This window comes from Protopterus annectens, chromosome 4.part0 (genome assembly GCF_019279795.1).
Source record: "Protopterus annectens isolate FY-2018-M chromosome 4.part0, PAN1.0, whole genome shotgun sequence".
NCBI classification, from domain to species: Eukaryota; Metazoa; Chordata; order Ceratodontiformes; family Protopteridae; genus Protopterus; species Protopterus annectens.
The window spans coordinates 1325810570-1325832115 of NC_056733.1; positions in this window are offsets into that span (position 1 = coordinate 1325810570).

The window sequence follows — 21546 nt, forward strand, 5'->3', positions numbered from 1 at the left end:
TCCCTGCTGAGGCACAACCATATCCTTGCTTGACAAGGAGCTACTTAGACTCAGATCAAGTGGATTTTCTCCATCCCAATCCACATACTCTGGACTATTATGAACCTCATGTACAGTCGAAGGAACATCCACATCCTTGTCAGCACTTACACTGCCATGGACTGTGGAGGACTTCACAGGTGTGTCTGTGATAGCATGCCCTTTCTTGAACACAGATAAAGGCAATTCGTCATCTGTGTCAAAATCAGACTGTACTGGGTGACCACTGTGTGTGGCACCCTTTCTTAGGAGTGCAAATGGTATCTCATCCTCACTATCATGGTCAGTTTCATCCTTATTGTTCAGGTCTTCTGTTACAAGTCGTAGTGGTCTGTCAGGGATGGCTGGCAGAGGGGCATAATCTGTATCACAGGCAATCGCCTTCTCACACAGATGTGCAAGTGGAATCTCATCATCTGTGTCATAGTCTTCATCCTTACTCTGGTTGGCATTATGTGGTGTCTCAAGGTACATACCTGTGTCCAAACCACTGCTGCAACCATCATAGTCTGTTTTCTCACCCAACAGGTAAATGCTGCTTGCTTTCTCCTCCACAGATGGCATCTTCATTGGGGGATGCATTACTTTCCACTTGAAATTACACCTGAAAATCACAACAGTATACAACATTCTGATGTTATATACCTGCACAGAGGCACTGGAAAAGCAACACACCAGAAAGTGACTGTGTGATGTAGAAATTTACTACATGATACCATGTTCAATTTCAGTAGTTCACAATAATATGAAGCATATAACCACAATGAGAACTTTACTGTATCTAAAACAAATTGTTGAAATGACAGCAAGAAACTGGTGTGTGGGGAAGGGGTGGCTTGAAATGACTCCATGCAGACCAAAACCCAAATCTGGCTTGTGCATTTATCAATGTGATAACGACTTCTACTTATGTGAATAACAGTGACAGCTTTTGACAGTTTTACCTGAAAAGTGAAAATGACTCAGTGCAGTTTAGTAAGGGCTCTTATTGTTCATAGGTTCAAAGATTCATAGAGAGGTACTAGGCTATCTGCCTGAAGGCATTTATAAGCCTAGCCAGAATGTGTTGGCTTTCGCTGCCCCCTTAGATTAGTTCCCTGTGCCTCTGTTCAGCAGAGCCACTGAAGTGATCCCCAGGGTAAACTTTCTGTTTCCCATCCACTCATCAAGGTTTGTCTTGTAGAGTGCTAGCGAGGAGCTCTTTCTAATGTAGATTGGAGTCTTGTTCCAAAGCATGGGAAGTCTATGGGACAGGAATCAATCCCTCTAGCACATCCTATTTATTGTTGTGGTGATGTTTAGATCCCTAGAGCATGTGGCTCGAGGGGATAAGGTTTTCTTTAGGTGGAACATGCCCATCAATTCTGGGTTGGACATGGCCTTGTATGTCAGGCAGAGATCACCTCTGAGCAGGCAGTATGCAAGTGAGTGCAGCTGGAGTTTCTTCAGTCGAGGTGCATAGGGCATCTGTTTGAGGCCAGTAATCCTCTTGGTGAGGTACATCTGTGGTCTTTCCAGCTGTTGTAAGGTACATCCCAAATGGGGCATTGTACTCTATGATGGGTCTGATGAGTGATGAGTAGAGGGGCACAGTGACCTCTTTTGATCTGGATGAAAACCCTTTTGTGATTAGGTGAGCCACATAGAAGGATTTTCTAACCACTTTGGCAATGTGATTATCAAAGGAGAGATTACTATCTACTTGGGTCCCCAGATCCCTTATTACATTTTCCATATTTAGGGGACTACCACCTATGTGGTAGTTTATTGGTACTTTGTTATTTCCAAAGGGAATAACTATGCACTTTTTGGCATTTAGCTTGAGGCCATAATTTTGACACCAGGTATCCATCTCAGTGAGACCCTTTTGGAGGATGTCTGTGTCAGCCGGAGAGTCAATTATAGTCCCTAGTTTGCAGACATCTGTGAACTTGGTCAGCCACAGTCCTCCTGTGCTTGTCTGTACTTCTGAGAAGTATATGCCGAACAGGAAAGGTCATAGAACTGAGCCTTGGGGCACGCCACTTGTAACCGATTTAGAGTCAGACCTAGCTCCCGCAACTCTCACCATGTGGGTTCTGTCTGTGACATAGGGGTTTATGTTCAAGCTGGTGAGCTTGTCTATAATACCAAAATGGGGAATGGTGTCAAAGGCCTTTGCAAGGTCTAGGTAGGCTGTGTGTACCACCTTTCCCTCGTCTGTACCCCTGGTAACTGTCTCAAAGAAGTCCACCAGGTTTAGGAGGCATGATCTGCCCTTAACAAAGCCGAACTGGGTAGGGTCCAGTGTTTGGAGGTTCCCAATGTCTCTTTTAATGAGTTCCATGATGATGTGCTCCCATAGCCTTGCAGACCAAGCTAGTGAGGCTTATAGGGCAATAGATCCCAGGGTATGTTATGGCTCCACTTTTGTGGAGCAGAATAACCATTGCTGTGCACCACTCTATGGGTACATAGCCTGTGGTGAGGCTGAGTTTGAACAGTGTGTTTAGGTGAGGGGTTAGTTCATCTTTGAGCTCATGTGGGATGCAGCCTGGGACACCGTCCGGTCCCATTGATGCTGTGTTTTTGGCTTTGGAGAGGGCTATTTTAACCTGAGTGTCTGTGATTTCAGGGGCTCTACATTCTTCTGGTATGGTTATGGGCCCTTTTGAGGGTGAGGGGGGGGTGAAGTTTGCACTGAACCTTTCTGCCAGTATGTTGGCAATATCGGTTTGGTTCAGTGTATTTTGTGCCATTCTGCATTAACTCTGAGCAGATCTGAGCATTGCCACTTATAATCTTGACATAGCTAAAGAATGCCTTGTGGTTATCTTTGGAGACCTTGGCAAGTTTTCTTTCAAAGCTCGCCCTGGACGATTTTATGAGGGATAGCAGTTTCTTGCTGATACTGATCAGGGATGTCTTCCCTTCTTGGGATTTTACTCTTTTCTGTACTAGTTTTCTCCTTCTATTGTATAGCTTGTTTATAGTAGGAGTCCACCAGACTGGTTTCCTTTTCTTAGAGGAGTGAGTCTTGGTTTTGCTTGGGATAGCAAAATCCATGCATTCTTGTAGGTGCCCATAGAATGCATTAGTAAAGGATTTTGCAGCTTGGACAGCGTTATCCTTTGGCATGGGGGCTTTGAAACTTTCCACCTCTGTCTTAAATAACGTTAAGTTTGCTTTTGAAAATTTTTTCATGTTGGTTTCCTTGTCCAGGGTTGGGGGTGGAATGAGGATATCCAAAGTCATTTATTTGTGGTCAGATCTAACCAGCAAAGGGTTGACCTCCGGTCTGAAACACCGGTCGCCCAAGTTGGTGATGACCAGGTTCAATATGTTGTCACCTCTGGTGGGAGTGTTGACCAGTTGCTCCAGGGCATTTGAGTTTATAAATTCTAGGAAATAAGGAAAACAGGTAGAGTCTTACAAACAATGAAAAATAAAAGGCAGCTGTTGCAAGACAAAAGTGACGCTTGGTAGGTGGTAAATCCTTTATAAGCAGAAAACTCCAAATCCAGAAAAATACAGACAACATTCATCCAAGATAAACAGCGCAAGCAAACACAACAGTATTAAGTGCTTTCGTCTGGTAGATGACTTCCTCAGAATACAAAATACTGAAATTAGCACCTGTTTAAATACATTGCTTACCCAATCACAAATAAACTCACATAATTTCCCCCATTAACAAGGCTGCAAATACTTAATGCAAGCCAAATATAAAACAATAATACATATAAAAATTTTAAAACATCCCTAAACAATATGTGTAACTAAATAAAAAACATATTTTAATTTCAACAGAGAAGATAAAAAAATTCTATAATTTAACCCAGGAGCATGATAAGCATCAAGCCTAATTTGCCATTTGAGTTCTACAAATTCCAAATACTCATTCAAGGGTCCCCCGCGAGGTCCCAGATCTACCTGTTCCAAAATAAAGAACAGGAAGGAATGGGTAGGTTCACTCACCAAATGTTTATATAATGCATTCTTTTCATGATATCATATCAGTGTTGATAAATCCTTAACCTTAGGGCATTCTTAGTTTTACCTACATAGAAACTTGCACAGAATCTACACAAGGCCAAATACACACCCCCTTTAGTGTAACAGTGCATCCTTTTTGAACGGGAAATATATCCAAAAATTTTGAGCTTGATTTTTTCTCTGTCCATAACATAAGGGCATTGGGCACACCTCCCACACTTAAAAGTACCACCATTGTGGATGTCAAATTTTTGCCTTTCAAACAGTCCTTTAAGGGAAGTGTCTCTTTTGTAAACCACTTGCGGTTCAATACCAAATTTCCCTGATAATTCAGGGTCAACATCAAATATTTTCCAGTATCTGGAAATAATGTTTTTAATGTCATAAAAATTAGATGTGTAAGTAAGAGTAAGCACCCATCCAAAATTTAAAGGTTTACACTCATTATGACTTTTGGTGGACACCTGCCCTAGTAGTGCAAGAAAATGACCATTCATTCTTTTAGTCTTAACTTCATTAAAAATATCTGTGACAAAGGTTTCAGGGTACCCCCTCTTACAAAACATTTCTTAATATTTCACATTCACTAAGAAAATCCGCAAAGTCAGACACCATTCTGGCCAGTTTTACATATTGGCCCTTAACTAGGGCTTTTTTCTGGTGCAATGGGTGTGTGCTTTTATAATGCAATAGTGAATTTGAATAGGTAGGTTTCCTATATAGTTGTGAAACAAAACAATTGTGTTCAAAGTCTTTCTTGATGGTAACATCTAAGTAATTAATCAGTTCTACATTGCTATTCATAGTAAACTTAAAAAAAACTTGTAGTTCCATTAATATAGGTGAAGAACCTCTTCAGGTCGTCCTCACTATCTTTCCAGAACAGGACTATATCATCTAGGTATCGCCCATACAATACGCATGAAGTCCTAAATTCCGAGTTGGTAACAAACAGGTCCTCCCATTGTGCCAAGACAATGTTGGCAAACACTGGAGCACAGCACTTCAAATGTCACAAAATTATTCTCTAGTATTATTTCCATACATGTTCATAAAATCAGAATGGTGTTATGATTAAGTGTTGAATTGGCACATAAATAGTCATAAAACCATTCAAGGCCAATTTGATGTGGAATAACTGAAAAGAGATCACAAACATCAATAGTGACTAATATATTACTATCAAAAAACATGTCCTGTTTAACTTTAGTAAGAAAGTCCCATGAGTCCCTAATCAAAAACTACGTGAATCTAGAATGTTTTTGGTCATATTGTCAATGAACTTAGCAATACTATAAGTTTTTGAGGCTTTTGCGTCCACAATTAGTCTTAATAGTGGGTTTTCTAAGGATTTATGAATTTTTGGTATGCCAAAAATTGTGGGTATTTTAGGATGGCTTATAAACATATAATTATGGGTTTCTAAGGTAATTTGCCCATTTAATAACAGATGTTCCAATTCCAGGTCAATATCATGATATGCTATATTAATCTCATTTCGTGAGACCTCAAGATAGACATCACTATAGAAAAGTTCCATCATCCTGCTGTTATAGTCAACCACATTCATAATTACCATGCCCCCGACTTTATCAGGTTTCATTATTCTTATGTCACGATGCTCTAAAATTTCACTTAATAGTTTTCTCTCATCACAGTCCAAGTTAGCTTGACCAGGTTTTTTATACTTGTTCACTAATAAGTTCCTGATATCAGCTTCACATAGATTCTCAAACAGCTCTACTAGGGGGTGTGATGGGTGTAAGAAAATACTAGGCCTACGTGTATCCAAATGGCCAGTAATAGTATTGTTATCATGAAAATGTAAAGTCAAATTAAGTTTTCTTGTAAATAATTTAAGTTGTATAATAGAGTCAGTGAGCGTCCCTTCCTTAATAGGAACAAAATTAAAGCCCTTGGATAATAACTCGGCCCACCTGGTGTCAACTTGGACCTGGCTGTAGTTATAAATGTTAAAATCACAGTTATTATTGCTAACAACATTAAGTACCAGACCACTATTGTTATTGTTGTCAAAATTATTGTCAGGGTTTATCTCCTGTATGAACCCCATCTCCCCCACCAGGAACCCATCCCAGGGTTGTTGCCATTCCTGTAGTAATCCTGCCTCCCCTGTCTCTGGTTCTGTAACCTCTCCAACCTCCGTAAAGGAGGTTGCTCTAAAGGGGAAACATTTCCACTATTGCCTTGTGCATGCTCTTCAATTTCATTATCCTCAGTACAAGAAATGTTATTAACAGAAAAACTTTGTTGTCCCCTCGGTGGATCTGGATATGCTCTACCATTGTCATAGTCCACCTTATCCCTTAATAATTTCCTTTCCTTCCTAGTCTTTAATTCAATTAATTCGGTGTCAACATGATTAAACACAGCATTAAAATTATCACGTTTTGTTTCAAACAATAAGTCATTTTTAATGCTTAAATCTAAAGTATTAATCTCCCTTAATAACAATGACATTTTACGGTTATTGTCAGATATCAAAATTTGAAGCAATTCACACCCTTGCCTGTTAAAAAATTGTAGAAGTTCTTTTTGAAGGTGTGAGTCCTTTTCCAGTCCAGTGGGAAATTTCCATAAACGGAGTGCCTTAGGCACCTGCTCTCTTTTAGTGCACTCAGTTAAGTATTCATTTTCCAGTTGCAATTTTTTATATTTCAGAAGTAGCCCTCTAAAAGTGGAAATTTGTTGATCCAATGTACCTGGGTTAACATGATTATTACTAAAGTTAGAAACTCAATTAAAACCAGTTTCGGTTTTAAGCCATTGCTCAACCGATACATTAATAGTCACTTCCTGCCTATCGACAGAAGCATTCTGAGCCTGTGTGTTACAGCTAAAACCATTGTTGTTACCACGAACTAAGTCAACTTCCTGGTTGCTGTGAAAGCCTGTTCTTTGGGCTGGTGTAATAAGCAAATCACTAGTCTCTGAGCCCTGTGAATTAGTAATGTCATTCGACCCTAACTAAAGAGGGTTAGACATTAATTTGTCCACTTTTTTTAGATAAATCGGAAACTGTTGCAGTTAAAGTGGATACAGATCTAAGTAGAGTCTGCAGTTCTGCATCACCAGTGTCATGCATCTGCTGGCCTCCATCCATGACAACAAACAAGGAAAACAGGTAGAGTCTTACAAACAATGAAAAATAAAAGGCAGCTGTTGCAAGACAAAAGCGACACTTGGTAGGTGGTAAATCCTTTATAAGCAGAAAACTCCAAATCCAGAAAAATACAGACAATATTCATCCAAGATAAACAGTGCAAGCAAACACAGCAGTATTAAGCGCTTTCGTCTGGTAGATGACTTCCCTCAGAATACAAAATACTGAAATTAGCACCTGTTTAAATACATTGCTTACCCAATCACAAATAAATTGACATCATTTCCCCCATTAACAAGGCTGCAAATACTTAATGCAAGCCAAATATAAAACAATAATACATATAAAAAATTTAAAACATCCCTAAACAATATGTATAACTAAATAAAAAACATAGATCAATTAAAAATTTTTTCATGGTAGTTTCCTTGTCCAGGGTTGGGGGTGGAATGTGGATATCCGAAGTCATTTATTTGTGGTCAGATCTAACCAGCAAGGGGTTGACCTCCGGTGTGGAACACCGTTCGCCCATGTTGGTGATGACCAGGTCCAATATGTTGTCACCTCTGGTGGGAGTGTTGACCAGTTGTTCCAGGGCGTTTGAGTTTATAAATTCTAGGAAATGTTTGGCAAGGGAGTTAGTACTTGAGTCTTTCTCCCAGTTAATGTTTGGGTAGTTGAAATCACCCAATATTAGGATGTTTGGTAGAGCCTTTATGTCACCCAGTGTTTCCAGAAATGCAGAATGGGTGTCCTGGGACATGGTGGGGGTTCTGTAACTAGCTACAATTTGAATTGCAGTTTTTCCCGTTGTTAGTTGCACGTGGATAATCTCTGAAAAATTGTGCAGTGCCACTAACCTGGAGGTGTGGGTATCCTTGATGAATATGGATACTCCCCCGCCTTTTGTATTTCCGTGCGGGTTTTGTGGCCAAAATGTATGGTATGAGTTGTAGCCTGGTAGTGTTGGGGTGCTCCCTGGAGACTTAAACTAGGTTTCTGTTACTGCACATATATCGATTTTCTCCATACTGCGGAGTGCCTTGAGTGCATGCATTTTGAGGTTTAGACTTCTGGCATTGAGTAGTATTACCCTCAGATTTTTGTTACGTGTGCTATTTACAGTGGTGGGTTTGTCTTTTAAGCCTTGCCTAAAAAGGGCACTATGGGGGTGGCAAGAGCCTTGGCCAGTATTCAAAAGCCTACGGGTGACATGTGGAAGCTGTCTCTAGAGAAGCAGCATGGCTTGTCGAGCATGTCATCCCTGGCAGACAGACACTGGATCCCCTTTGAATGATACCAGAAACTTAGCCAATTGTTGAAATTGATAATTCTTTCTTTATACCGTGGTATCATTCTTGATGAGGGCAGGATGCTTCTCAGGGTCAGGGTCATACCGACCTGGGCTACGTGATCAGAGAGCTCTTCCATGTGTCTTTTCATGTAGTCCAGGGAGGTACAGCTCAGATCATTCACACCAACATGGGCAATGACAGAGTCATTTTTGTACATGTTCTGGAGTGACCTGAGTGCTTGTGTTATGTGGCGGATCCTGGCACCTGACAGGCAGCTAACAGTAGCCTTCTCCTTATTCAGCCTAGTGAGTGGGACATCAGTGTGCTTGACTATAGAGTCACCTATTACTAGTATGTTGGGTATGTTATTTTGCCTTGAGGACTGTGACTGCGTGGCACACTGGTTTTGCGAAGTATGTGTTTCATGGTTTGTGTTCAGGGGTGTAGGTTGCTTTGATGTCTGCTTTGGAGGGCTCTGTTGCTTTTGCAGATTTTTATTTAGAGCCTCTGAGTATATTTTTGTGTATTTACGTGTGTTTTTTGCCAGTGCTGGTTTAATGGGTCTATGTGAGACTGGTGGTGTGATGCCAATATTTCCACTTCTCCTCTTGACTGTCTGATACAGTCTTAGGTTGAGAGATCTTAGCCTCCAGTTTGGCTGTATAATTGCATCTCTCACATGTATTAGTGTTAGGTGGTAGGAGGATAGGGTTGTCTGTGTACATGAGGCAGTTGTAACATTGCCTCAGAATGCCCAGATTCACTAGTTGGACTGGAGAGTACACCTGAAACTACCCTCTGAACATGCCTGGATAGGTACAGTAAACTGTTTTACTGAATGGCTGATAAGGTCGAATAGAGAGCCTTGTCCTTCTGTAGTGCTAGGGTTTATAAGTGCTTGCTATGACTTTTGAGCAAGTGTCGGGCTGAGAAATGAATGGCTTGAGTGCTTAAGTTGAAAGTTTGTCTAGTTCCAAGGGAAAAATTGAAGAGGAGACTTTGTGGAGCTGGGAATAGCTATGCCCTAGCTAACGGCGCTGTCTGGCGTGCAAAACCGGGCAAATGCATTTTTTATAGTAGAGAAATGAAAGAGATAGAAATTAGCCCAAAATGGCCAATAAACGACTACATTCTGGGCTTAAACCACTCCTCAAGGGACAGATAGGTTGCTCATAGCTCCCCTCTCTCACAGGTGAACAGAGAAAATTTCTTCTATCCAAGTAAGGTATGGGCAAACACAGAGATTTGTAACACAGCCCTGAATTCAGCACTAACCTGAAAGCTGGACTATCCTTGCTTAGAAAGGCAGGAAACAAGTATATATATTTTTTCAGAAAATAAAGCAGATACAATCAAAAAAACACTTTAAATGAGCGTAAAAAGATGCTTATTGTTATATATTTCAGTTTAGAGTTGTAGTCAATGCCCCTAGTAATAAAGTAGGAAGAAACACAAATAAAGTAAAAGCAGATGAATAAAGTGCAATTGTTTATATATGTATATCTATATATATATATATATATATATATATATATATATATATATATATATAAAACAATAGAAAATGAACAATCTGATTTAATCAAGTTACCCAATTAACCAGAAAAAAACTCAAAACTGAGCCCTGTTCCTGCAGTCTTCAATCAGACAAGTTTTAACTGCACACTCCCGCTACTAGGGTGCAGGGGAACATTCTCCAAAAAAGATGGCCTGGATCAGTGCTCGAGTTATAAAAACTAAGCTAGATTCAGCAGGCCTGAATCTGGTCCTATGCTACAGCAACAAGGTGCACCAATTTCAGAAAGAAACAGTTCGAATACGCAGACACAATAAGCCTGTGACCAGAAATTCCCAGCTCAGAAGGGCAGAATCCAGCCTCTCCTTCCACAAGAGTGCAGGCCACAAACCTTCTTAATGTAGAATAACTGGCCTGAAGCCCAAGTGCTTAAACCAGAACTAATACACTTTTAGAATAGCAGACACTGAGCTTTCAATCAGCAATTCCCAGCTTAGAAGGATGTAAGCTACCTGTCCTGCCACAACAGTGTAGACCACAAACCTTCTTAATATAAAACAACCGATAGGAAGCCCAAGTGCTTAAACCAAAAGACTTAGAATAACGGTTACAATTTAATCAGGCTACTACTAAGCAGCAATAACTGCAGCAGAATAAATAAAATTGAGTACTTTTAAGAAGAGGCAAAAGCAAAATAAAGTAGGAGGAAACACAAATACAGTAAAAGCAGATTCATTTTTTTTTTTTTTTTTTTTTTAGTAAAGTGCAAGGAGAGAGGAAGGAAGAACCTAAGTGGGTTGGCCTCCTCAAATCTTCTCTCTGTATTATGTAGAGTGAACACTAGATTCAGAATATGATCTCACTGTATTCTGTTAAGTGAGCAAATGAGATGGACTCAGGAGGCGTGTTCAAATACAGACTTACAGGAGGGGCAGGCAATTCCAGAGCTGCCAACACTAACACCAAAACAAGAACAGAGAGGGTGGGTGGGGTCAAACAAGAAGAAGAATAAGTACAATTGTACAGATTACAGAGATATTAAATCAAAATGCAGACAACAATGAGAATAAACACTTATCTTTTCTCAATATCACAGCTGGCAGTAGGTCAATCTCTCTGCAGCAGCCTGAGCAACAGGTATATCTGATCTGTTAATGTGATAATGATCTGCATTTCAATACTGCAAGGTTATGCATGTTCAGACACAGATGATTTCTGCACATAACCTGCTCAGTAGGCAATCATTATATTACCTTGTGCAGCGGTTATGCAACACAGACTCATTATCATCAGTAAGGAAAAGACCTGAATAATTCAATAAAATAGTATAACACAGATATTACTGAGCCCTTCCTCCCACCTAAATTCCAGACATGACTGATAAAGCCTGGAAAAATGCCCAGAATATATGTTATCTGCATGCTGGTAGTAGTCAGCAAGTAATAACCTTTATCTCACTCAGGCAACTACTGAGTATAATCAGAAATAGAATAATACAAGCAGAAGTGAGTTGTTGTCTTTAATTGCTTACTTTGCGTTATACTATTAATTAGCCACTGGTGTATCTGATGTCTTATATGCTGGCATATTATACTGTATTTAAATTTCTATGCTGCATCCTAATGTAATGTAATATAAGCAATGTGACCATATGTAATTTGCAGAGTTAATTTCTGTTTCCCCAGTAACCCCTCCAGTTGTTTGCATTGTGTATGCTCAAGCACCAGTATGACACATTAAACTATTTTGCCCAGTGGTCACTTCAGCAGTCTGACCATGTATGCTCAAGCACTTCTCTGATACACAATGAATTATTTCCCCAAGCAACATCTTCATTACTATACACATGCATCAAAATGAAACATTTCCCCAAACAACCCTTGAGTAACATTTCCTAGTATGTACAACCACAAAAATAAAGCATTCACCCAAGCGACCCCTTCAATAAAATGTATGCACAAGCAGTAGAATGAAAGATTTCCCCAAAACGACCCTTCAGTAACATTTCTTGATATGTACAAGCACAAAAATGAAACATTCATTAAATAGAACCTTCCACTTCTTATACAGAAAGCAAGGGCAAGGAAAGAATGATACAATGTATTGTTTTGCCATAGTGATGGAGGAAAAAAATGATACAATGTTTTGTTTTGACATAATGATGGGGGCAGGAGGGTGGCTGTATTGGCAGAAGTCCAGTTCTGGAAACTGCTTTCCATTGTGTTAAATTACATGTAATGTTACATTACTACACCTCAATTTACCTTCCACCCAGTGCCAACCAACTCCATTTTAAAACTGCTCCATAAGCTTAAGCATACTACCCTAGCTGCAGATAATTTACCAGGTGAATTCCTACAGCTAGCTGCGAAAGGTATAGCCTATCCTGTTTCTGTTATAATTAACAGATCAATATTAGAGTGTAAAGTTGCTACTATATGAAAGATCTCCCACATTATTCCACTGCACATGGGTGGTAACTCCATGGAACTCAACAACTATCGACCAATTGCTATTTTGTCACCCTTATCAAAAATGCTAGCAAGAATCATTTACATTCAACTAATGGACTACCTTCTAAAAAATAATCTACTAACTAAACATCAACACGGCTTTAGACCCTTTCACAGTATCACCACAGCACTACTGTCTTTCTGCAACACAGTCAACCACCACAGTAACAATGGACAGTTAGTTTATGCCATCTGCTTAGATCTGTCCAAAGCTTTTGATATGGTTAAACATAATAGATTACTTAATACATTAACCACCCTAAACATCTTCACCCCTTCAGTCACATGGTTCAGTAGCTACTTATCTGAACATCAACATGCAGTAAAATGGCAAAACCAACTATCCCCACTCCTACCAGTATCCTTAGGGGTCCCTCAGGGCTCTATACTGGGTCCACTACTCTTCTCTCTATTTACCAACCTGCTCTCATTCGCCATACCCAATGCCATAGTAGTACAATACGCTGATGACACCACTCTCATATGTTCAGCCCACACACTAGAAGACCTTCACTCCAAAACCCAAAATTGCTTCTCATTAGCTGAAACCTGGTTCACTAATGTCCACCCTTCCCTAAATCCAAATAAAACAAAACTTCTTTTCAGTCCCTGTATATCCCCTCTTGAATATGACAACTTTGCCATCCTGTCCAAGAACAAAACATCTATCAACCCCACTCCGACACTAAACTATTAGGAGTAGAAATAGATAACAACCTGAGATTCAACATTCATATAGCCCAAACAATCAAAAAGGTTCACAAAAAACTGGGTCTCCTTTACCAGAATACGCAATTTCTCACTACTCACACCAAAACCACTATCGCCAGGACACATCTTTTGTCTACCCTCCTCTACACATCTCCAATTCTAACCAACCTCTGTAAAACTGACCTACAAACACTAGAAGCTTGTTATAACAAGATTGCTAGATTCGCTACTGGATCCCCATTTAGGACCCATCACTGTGTAGCTCTCAAAAAACTAAACTGGAATGAGCTACCTCAGCTATTGAAACTCAATCAACTGACACTAGCTCACAAACTATATTTCTACCCAACTAAAACTCCAGCACTCCATAACCTAATTATCCCTTCTTTTACAATGGGAACATTAAGATCTAGCAACCAAAACCATCTACACATCACCAAACATAACAATGATGCAGGGAAATCTCTCTTCAGCTGCTCTATCACCAAAGCCTGAAATACACAACCTAACCACATTAATTCTATCAGCTCTACTCCACAATTTAAAAAGCTTCATAAAACGCACTGTATAAATACCTCACTATGCTCATGTGACTCCCCAGGCTATCAGTCTTTGTTCTATAAAATTTTAAATAAAACAAGTTCTAAATATCACTAACCATTGTAGAAGTAAAGAAAATGGTATGCATACTGACATGGTTGAAAAGTGTTCATGGTATCTGAGGAGAAATAGCCAAGTAATGGGACACTGGAATGGCTAGTGGGGGGTGAGATTGATCCATTAACCTGCCTAGGGTCCCATCTGATCATGATTCAGCTCTGGCAAAGAAAGGAGTCTGTCAAGTCTGTCAAATATGATGCCAACCAAGTGGCAGGCAAGAGTAAGGTGGATAAAACAGAAATACCCCTGCTGGGGAGGAGTCATGCTCAAACACATGGCTGAGGAGTACCAACTAGATAAAGATGGTCTTTTCAAAGCATTACTTCTGGGACTAAATGTGTCAGAATTGGTCCCTCCTCTTCTCTTGCATGGACTCTCAGAAGATGCTCTGCACATGTAGTGGGATACTTGAGCCCCCTGGACTGTATATCCTACAGCTTGAGTTTATGACACAATACTTAAGGTTGCCTCAACACAACTATGAAATGCAGAAAGTATCACCACCATATCCTCTGTATATGCATCTAACAGCCAACACAGTCTCAAAGGTAAGTACTAGCAATAGTATTGGGATAAATTTTCTGTTTCCCATCCACATGCATGTGTTTGCACATTTTTCGCATTGTGCAGCACCGCTGGGCTACGGTTAAACTATTCCAGGTGACAGAAAGTCTGCACTTCAAATATTCCCTTAGAACTAGCTGGTTTCTCAGTAGTAGCACTAAAATCTGAACCCTTGTGACTAGCACTTGCTCTAGAACCTGCTGGAAAGCACTAGGAAGCCTTAAACTGATGCAATCACTCAACTCTCCTTGTTAATAAGGAGAAATTATTCGTAGGCACTAAACAGCTTATAATTGCAAAGTACCTTGCAAAGGTAAGGGAAAACAGCTCTTGTACTTCACAAAAAAACACCTAAACAGGCATGTCCAAGGGTTAGCTTCCAGTGATATCTCCTGTCTAGCTGGTGAATCTGGGCATACTGGGGCAATGCAGCAACTGCCGCATGTACACAGACAACCCTCTCCTCCTACCACCCAACACTACAACCTGCGAGAGATGCACTTACATAGTCAAACTGGAAGCAAAGCTCTCTCCAGTCAAGATTGTGCTAGACATTTAAGAGGAGAAGGTTAACACCTACACTACACCTCAAGCAACACATAGCCCTTCAAAACCCACACCATCAACACCCACACATAGCAACACTAAACCCACATATGCAGAGGCCATTAACATTAACCTGCCCAAGCAACAAGGACCTCTGAAGCTGAAATGCAAGCAAACACCATTCGCAACCAAAGTGACACATAGCTTACAACACCAGTGTGCCACCCAACAACAGCCTCTAAGGCAAGACAATGTACCCAACACTTTAGTCATAGGTGACTCTATAGTCAGGCACACTGATGTTCCACTCACCAGGCGGAACAAGGAGAAAATTACAGTCAGCTGCCTGTCGGGTGCCAGGATCCGCCACATAACGCATGCACTCAAGTCACACCACAACAAGTACAAATACATCTCTGTCATTGTCCATGTTGGAGTGAATGACTTGAGACGTACCTCCCTGGACTACATGAAAAGAGACATGGAAGAGTTCTCAGATCATGTGGCCCAGGCAGGTATGACCCTAGCCCTGAGTAGCATCCTGCCTTCACCCAGAATGATACCACAGTATAAGGACAAAATGATTGACTTCAACAATTGGCTAAGCTTCTGGTGTCATTCAAAGGGGATCCAGTATCTGTCTGCCTGGGATGACATGACATGATCAGCAAACCACGATGCTTTGCCAGAGGTGGTCTGCATCTGTAACCCCTGGGATTCAGGTTACTGGCTAAAGCTCTTGCCACCCCTATAGTGCCTTTTTTAGGCAAGGTTCAAAGGATAAAACCACCTCAGTAACAGATACAAGAATGCAAAATCTGAAGGTAATGCTACTCAATGCTAGAAGTCTAAACCTCAAAATGCACCCTCTCGAGGCACTCCTAAAAATTGAGAACATCGATATCTGTGCAGTAACTGAGAACTGGTTCAAGGCTCCAGAGAGCACCCCAGCAATATCAGGCTGCAACTCTTACCACACTTTCTGGCCAGCAAACCAAGACTGAAACACTAAAGGTGGAGGAGTGTCCATATTCACCAAAGATATTCACACCTCCAGTCTAGTTGCCCAACAAAATGCATCTGAAATTCTCCAGGTGCAACTAACACTAGGTAAGACTGCAATCCAAATTGTAGCTTGCTACAGATCCCCCACCATGCCCCAAGATTCTCACTATACATTTTTAAACATACTGAAAAATATTAAGATACAACCAAGCACCCTAATATTGGGTGATTTCAACAACTCTGCCATTAACTGGGAAAACTACTTGGGTACCAACAGCTTTTCCCAATGGTTCTTGGAATTCATAAATTCCAACGCCCTGGATCAACTAATCCAGTGTCCCACCAGGGTCTCCAATATCCTAGACCTGGTCATTACCAACATGGGAGATAGATGCTCCACACCAGTGGTCACCCCCTCATTGGTCAGGTCTAACTATAAGCAAATCACCCTCTACATCCACATCCCACCCCCACCCCCCAGTATGGAAACTTCCGTAAAAAACTTCTCCAAAGCCAACTTCATGCTATTAAGTCAGAAGTGACAAACTTCATGACACCCATGCAGATGGACGCTGAAAGTTTGAAGGCTAAATCCTACACTAAGGCAATGTATGAGCACATCCAGTCATGCATGAATTGTGCCATCCCAAATAGAACCAAGATGCTCACCTCCAAGAAAAGAAAGCCAATCTGGTGGTCCTCTTCCATAAGCAAACTATACAACAGAAGAAAGAAACTATTGCTGAAAAGAGGAAAATCCCAGGATGCAAAAAACTCCCTTACCAGCCTCAGTAAAAAGTTGAGATCCGTCATAAAATCCTCCAAAGCTAGTTACGAAAATAAAATTGCCAAAGATTCCAAAGACAACCACAAGGCATTCTATAGTTATGTCAAGAATCTAAATGGCAATGCTCAGATAAGCTCTGATCTACAACAGAATGGCATTAAATATACTGATCCCAAGGATATTGCCAATATCCTGTCAGACCAATTTAGTGCCAACTTCATGCCCCTCTCACCCCCTAAAGGGCCTATATCAATACCAAAAGATTGCCAAATTCCGGTAATCATGGCCACACAGGTAGAAACTGCACTCTCCAAAGCTAAGAATACAACATCGATGGGACCAGATGACATCCCGGGCTGTGTACTACATGAACTACAAAATGAACTGGCACCTCACCTAAGTATCATGTTTAATCATATCCTCACCTCAGATTTCGTGCCCACTGAGTGGCACACAGCTACAGTTATCCCACTCCACAATGGGGGATCCACCTTGGATCCCGGGAACTACCATCCCATCAGTCTGATGAGCCTGATCTGCAAGGGCACGGAATGCATTATCATGGAACTTATAAACAAATACATTGGCAACCATCAAACACTGGACCCCACCCAGTTTGGGTTTGTGAAGGGCCGATCTTGTCTCTTGAACCTGATTGACTTCTTCAAATCAATCTACAGAGCTGTGGACAAAGGTGAGGTGGTCCACATCGCCTGTCTGGACCTCGCCAAGGCCTTCAACACCATCCCCCACTCTGGAATCATAGATAAACCTACTAAGCTGGGCATACATACCTACGTCACTCGATGGGTTGCCAACTGGCTTACTGACAGAACCCAGACTGTAAAAGTAGCCGACTCCAAATCCAGCTCCAGACAAGTGACAAGTGGAGTACCTCAGGGTTCAGTCCTGGGACCGCTCTTGTTTGGCATCTACTTCTCTGAAGTGCAGGCCAACACTAAGAGAGTCTGGCTAACTAAGTTTGCAGATGACTGCAAACTGGGAGCCATTATTGAATCCCCAAATGATGTGGACATTCTACAAAAGGGCCTTACAGAAACAGATGCTTGGTGCCAGGGCCATGGGTTCATGCTTAATGCCAAGAAATGTATAGTTATCCCCTTTGGCAAAAAACATGTACCCATGAATTACCACATAGGTGGCAGTACACTAAACAATGAAAGTGTGATGAGATACTTAAGGACACAAGTGGACAGTGGTCTCACCTTCAATAACCACATCACCTCAACAGTCAGGAAATCCTTCTATGTGGCATACCTCATCACTAAAGGCTTTTCATCCAGAAAAAAGGAGGTCATTGTCCCACTGTACTTGCCCCTCATTAGACCCATTATAGAGTACAATGCCCCATTTGGTATGCACCTCATAAGACATCTGCAACAGCTGGAAAGGCCACAGAAATACATCACTAAAAGAATCACAGGCCTAAAGCAGATGCCCTATGTTGACCATCTAAAAAAAACTCCGGCTATACTCTGTGGCATATCGTCTACTCAGAGGTGATCTCTGCTTAACATACAAGGCCATGTCAAACTCAGAGCTGTTGGACATGCTCCACTTAAAGAAATCCCAATCCCTCAGAGCCACATGCTCCAGGGATCTAAACCTTGTCATCACAATGAACAAAACATGCTGGATGGATAGGTTCCTGACCCAGAGACTCCACATATTCTGGAATAGACTGCCCATACATGTCAAGCAGAGCACCTCCTTGGCCCTCTTCAAAAGGAACCTTGAAGATTGGATGGGCGATAGGAAATTCACACCAGGGATCACATCAGTCTCCCTGCTAGACAGGGTTCCAGGGAAGTAAATATTGTGGGAAGAAATATCCAGGGAATTGTTATGGCTAGGCTTGTATAGGCCCTAGGGCCGATAGCCCAGTACCAACCTATGAACCTAAGAACCTATGAACAAATCCCAGTTGTGCTTGAAAAGGGACAGAGATGAACTTCATTTTATGTGGTTGGGCAGTCTGTTCCACAGCAGTGGTATCCTCTGCAAAATATACCTGTCCTCCAAACTGTTCTGTTGTCTTGCAGAAGAGAAACAGGAATAGTTAGCTTTCTAAGAGACCATGGGAACAGTGCTCAAAAGGGTGCCACCTATTAACTGCTTATGTCTACTTTAAGACTTCATCTCTTACATGGGGAATGATAGGTGGTAGGACAGGCCTGAAAGAATAGCCCCTCTATTCTGAACCAGAATGGACAATGTTTATGTGCTGTCCATAATAAATGTGAGGATGCATAAACATGACAAGGTTACACAACAACCGGGGCTAAAGTCCACTGGCAGACTTTGCAATTATGTCAAACCCTAGGTGCTAGGCACTCTAGTCAGCATAGGTACTGTGCTGTAACTTACCGACACTGGTGGTAAAATGGATCAGATGACCTGGGTGGCATCTGGACAGACCTTGGAAGATCAAACTTAGGAACATTTTTTTCTGGAAAACTTAAGATGTTTGCGTATTGGATGAGTGCAGCTCACTTCAAAGTAAAATGCAGATGTTTCTCTGCATTTGCCTCCACCTTGCACATGCATGTACTTTAAAATTCAGCTTGAAGAAATGTGATGCAATTTAGTACTCCACCTTTTTATCTACTAAAAAAGCCGTATTTTACATGCCTTCACCTTTTCCAGTTCAGTCTATCTGGTCAGGGAGATCTTTTCTTAAAAGCTTCACAACTTTGTCAAACCATAATAATAAACATTTATGATCTTATTGACAAGATTTAGCATTCTGCTGACAACTACAAAAAGAACTAGGAAGTGTGCTTTATCCTTGCTGTCACATGCATTTTTCATTCAGCAGACTCTTCCTGACAGATGAGGAACATGCAGTTTTACCAGACATCCTGATGATTCTGGGAACCATGAAGAAAAACACTTCCTTGTGACAGCTACTTTTAAGGGTCAGTACACAGCTGATCTGATGTCCAACAAAGAAGCTTGGTCTGGCAGAAAGTACTCCTTCAGGGCCATAAGGGAAAGAGAAAAAAGTGCAAACCCTCTCTCTTTTAGCTGGCACTCAGATAAGATGGTCTACATCTGTCATCCAAATCCGGATAAATGGTGTCTAACTTGCTCTCTACAATGGCAGGGCATTGTATTTTTACACTCCGCACAGCATGTGGGAATCATGTTGCTATCTCAAGAAGAACCATGCTCACCTTGGCCTCAAAACCCTAATCTAAAACTTTGGACTTCAATGAAACAATCCATTACCCTAAATTACTAGCCCCACCCCCAAACACACACAAAGTCTCATACAACAACCCCCACAACTGCAGGATGTCAATTCATGATCAAGGTATGAATCACAACAAAGATAGTGTCCCTATCTCCTAATATCTACATTACTACAACTTCTATTCTGCTATTTGAAACCTTAATGTCAAAGTCAGTATTCTATGCATTCCAGACAGTGTCTCAATGCAGTCTACGGGACTGAACTAGCTCAACCTCTATCATGCAGTATTTTATGAGACCAACTCAGTCTGAAGGAAAAAGACAGCATTACAAAGAGACCAGCTCCATGTTGAAGGATAAAGCCCAGGTATGACTCAAATAACATAGGACTGGGATAGTGATATGCTTATTACAGAAGACTGAGGGAGGGTGGGAATAAATGGCTAATGTTGGCTCACTGATCTGCCAATGACAGCAGGGAAAGGAATGTGATACACAGTACATGTGCTCAGGATGTATATTTGGCTCTGCCATGCAGTTTTTACACATATACAGAAGCACTAGGGAAGTTATAAAAACCCTTGATAGCTGCCTGGGTGACAGTGTATTGCATGGCCAACTCTTATGCACAGTAACAAGGGGAATAAATGGGTATATGTGTATAAGAGAGAACTCAACAGACAGCAAGAATGGGGGTAAAAAAAAGACACGATAAAGTAGTGCAATGGTTTCATTACATAAACTAATGAAGGCGGAGAGATGTTAAAACTCTCTATATTGAGACTATGTATGCATTATGCCTGCTTGCCAAACCAATCTTAGAATAACCTAATGAATCCAATATAACCAATTGTTTCTAACAGTCTCTTCAAAGATTATGACCAAGAGCCTCAGAAGATTAAAGATTTCCTTCCACAAGCTGCCAATGTTTATAACAAAATCAGTTTTATTCACCTAGAAAACAGACGCCTGGGCAATGTCCTCATCACTTCTGAAACCGAGTTTACTGTTCCTTCAAAAAAGTCAGTTCTGGTGGTATACAGGAATAAAGCCTTGACTAAGGTCCATGTGACCAGAGTTAAATTAATGGCTCAAATGCTTGAAGGAGACATGAGGAGAATGGACACATGTTATGAGAGGGTGGTCTGGCTTTGCACTGCCAAAATCCCTCAAGGATGTGGGTGGTGGAGTAAAGCAAATATATGTCCTGGAAGTGGGTGTTAGGTTCACCAAGCCACTGCCTGGAGGTAGCCTTCAGTGTAGGTGTGTTTAAATATGCACTTGCATCATGGGGATGGTTTTGTGGGCCTCAGTGATGTGGACTGCATGTGCCCTTTAACCAGGGGTGTCAGATCATTACAAATGCACTTGTTACCAGGATGAAGACAAGGTCAAAAAGCACCCTCATGACTGCCTCAATAATTACCTTTTCTGTAAAGTTCTCACCTAATCCTGGTGAAATTTCCAGGTAAGGGAACAAATGGGCCATGTTCGATGGGGGGGGGGGTTACAGGTTTATTGGTTGGCAGGCATTGTGAAAAATGGCACAGAAGAAAATAGGCTCCTTTGAGATACAGTAGATTAGTCACTGCAGG